Source organism: Arachis ipaensis, chromosome B01 (assembly GCF_000816755.2).
Source record: "Arachis ipaensis cultivar K30076 chromosome B01, Araip1.1, whole genome shotgun sequence".
Classification (NCBI taxonomy): Eukaryota; Viridiplantae; Streptophyta; class Magnoliopsida; order Fabales; family Fabaceae; genus Arachis; species Arachis ipaensis.
The window spans coordinates 2334512-2338174 of NC_029785.2; positions in this window are offsets into that span (position 1 = coordinate 2334512).

A 3663-nucleotide genomic window follows, 5' to 3' on the forward strand; every position below is an offset into this window, starting at 1 on the left:
CCAAAATTAATTTTGATAAAATAAATATTGTTTGGATAATATTAGTTAAAATTACTTTTAGACAGATAATTACTTAAAAGGACATGACATTAAATTATAATATTATTTTTTTATACATGTTTAATTTTTTTTTTTTTTAATTTTACTATATGTCATTTTCTTTTGCATGTTATAATATTTGACAAATGAACAACATATGATATATTGATATACACACTTAAAAAAGAAGGATTTGGTATGAGGTACTAACTTGTTCCATGTTTTAAATTAATCTGTTGACTTGGTTTTTTGGAATGAAAACTGGATCCAATGTTTATTATGACAAGTCTCTTTTAATTTATAATTATTCTACTGTTTAGTTTTCTTTACTTAGCGTTTATTTTGAGGTATTGAGATAGAGACTAAAAGACTGAAACTCAATATTATATTTGTTGATTTAGAGACTGGTATTAAATTTTTGTCTCTATCCCTAAAATTTCAGTATTTCAGTAGGGGACATAGGAGACTGAAATTTTTAGAGACAGAGACTGAAACTTTAATAACATTTTATACCTAAAATACTCTCATTTCAATTAATTAATTCTAATTTTACCCTTTGTACAAATTAAATTAGAGCTTCATTCTTATTTCAATTTCCGTCTCCCATTTTGCACCAAATAGAATACTGAAATTTATTTCAATCTCTATCTCTGAGTCTCTGTCTCTCAGTTTCAATTTTTCAGCTCTGTCTCTCTACCAAATGCTACCTTAAAGTTTTCAATAATAAATATTTTGATGCTACCAACAATACTGCATTATTAGTAACTTAAAAATTTATTTTTAATCAAAGTTTTTTCTTATAAACCCTTAAAATTAACAAATATTCGAGAGGACTATACTACTAATTTTTGGCTAACAGTTGACCAATACATTAAATCTTTTAACAAATAAATAATTATATTTTATAGGTTTAATTATTTTGTTGGTCACTATAATTTTATGAAATTTTTAATTAGGTTCTTATACTTTTTTCTTTTTAATTGGGTCCGTGCACCAATTTTTTTTTCAATTAGGTCTAATTGGCTTAATTTTATAGGGACCAAACTAAAAAAAAAATTGGTACAGGGACCCAAATAAAAAAAAGTGTAGAGACCCAATTAACAAAAAAAATTGGTGCAAAGACTCAATTTAAAGGAAAAAAAGTATAGGGACCTAATTAAAAATTTCGCAAAACTATAGGGACCAACAGAGTAAATAAACCTATTTTATATCCATTCTATGAACAGTAACTACATATGTTGAAAAAAAAAAAACTGTTGACTGCCTAATAAAATTCAATTAGAATAAAATAAAATATTTTTTAAATGACTAATATTTAGGAAAAACAAAATTTCTTTAGATGAACTATATATTTGACTGGACAGCAGTAAATAATTGTTTAAAAGTATAGAAGTTAATTTTGATATATTAAATATGTATATTTTTACATAGTCATTTAATTATATTTATTCTTTTAGATAACTATTTAGGTGATAAATGTAAAAAAATATATTTTTTAATTATAATACATAATTAAATAGATGCATAAAATCTTTAATCTGATAGTGTATCAAAATTAAATTAAAAAATATATAAAAAATGTAATTATTTAAAAAAATAAAAATAATTATAAATTGAGTTTCTATTATTTTATATAAACATACTTTTTATATACAGGTTTTTTTTGGTATTTACTATTTATATATAAATTTAATTTCAAATTATAAATATTAGTGTATTAATAAGTGCTAACGTGCCAACTAATTCACTCTTTTTTTTATTAAATATGTATAAAAATAAATAAAAGTAAAGTTAGTTAGAATGACAAGTTATTTAAAATTTAATTAAGATGTTTTAAGTTTAAAATGACAAGTTAATTAATTAGATATTTTTGCCCACACTTCTAAAATTTTCTGGATCCGTCACTGATAACAAATAAATAATAGTTATCAAACTAACTAAAATAATTTGTGTTTTTAAGTGTCCAGTGCTTGATTTCATATATTTTTTTTTGTGTCTAAACAAGGAAAGAAACAAAGCAAAAACTATCCTAAATCCAAGCGGATGATTCGTTGGGCTCAGACCAAATAACATGATTAGAGTTACTCTTGGCACCATATTTAGCCATCCAATCCGCAGCTCTATTTGCTTCTCGGGACACCCATTCAACGTGAACAAGCCAAGGACGAGATAAAAGCTCATGAATCTTGTGAACCAAATCTGTTATTTCAGATGAATACCGACTTGTAAACTCATGCATGATGGGCAGAATGTCAAGGCAATCCGTTTCACATATAATATCCCTCAAACCGCAATCCCAAGCTAAAACCAGCCCCCTCCAAGCAGCAAATAATTCACATCTGATTATAGACCAGGGAGAATGCTTCCAGAGCAGCCCGAGATCCAATCTCCCTTAGAATCTCTAATAATACACCAAAATTCCGCTAAATTTGAATCCATATGCAAGTTTGTATCACAATTAACTTTAAAACTATTGCCTACCGGTGGTCCCAACACACGCAATTTCGGAGAGACCTAAAGACATTGCTTCTATATGATATACCTTTTAAATATAATATAATTTTCTCATAAAATAGATTAATAGTACATTACGTAATCTATAGAAGTAATTATTGGTGATATTTGTTTGTATGTAATATATAAAAAAAAATTCAATTTATTCCGTTCACTACAGCAAAAGGACAAATTATAGAACAAAATTCATAAATTTCTTTTTTCTTTCCGTCTTCTTTGGATTGATTGATTTATTTATTTATTTTTAGGGGGGACATAGGAGACTATTGTTTGATGGGAAATTCGAATTTCAACGAAATATATTCTATTTGACATATATTTTATTTATTTAGTGTTCTCAATCAATATATACCGACAAAGGACAGAAAAAGAAAAGCTCATAAAGCGTTATAGCCAATCGTGCAATGCTATAGAGTCAACTACAAATTTTTTAAAAAAAATATAAAATTATTTAATTACTAAAACAAATAATATCACCATAATTCTTAAAATCTAATTGGTATTAATTACCAAAAACCTTTTATAAAGGTCATTATTTTTCAACTATACATAGCAGCGGCAACTTATTTAAGAAAAAATAGTTACCCATGATCTTGGGTTAATGGGTTTGATAAAAAAATTTCTTATTAAACTGATGAAAACAACTAATTCCAAATTTTATATCCAAAAGAAATACATATTTTTTAATAAAATGAAATATACAATCAATTATTAGAAGGGAAAAAAAAAGAAGGAAAATTGACAAGTAACACAGTTTGTTTTTCCTAACAATACTATAATTTGAAAGTCCAATAAAGTGTAACTAAAAATAGTAGGGATTTTCTGATATAAATTTTTCACATTATTTGATCATGTGTGAATCTCATTTCTAATAAGCATATATCATATGTTTTTCGTTTTTCTTCCTTAAAACATCATGATGATGATGGAGAACTGTGAAATGTTACCCAAGAAGCACATATTAAAATCAAGGGGCACATTATTATTATAAAGATTTATTTTATACGAATTGTGCTTTTTTAGTTAAAAATAGTCACACATATAGTGTTAACAGTATCACTAACACTATCAAATAATAATTTTTATAATTTTAATAAATTTTTATAGTTT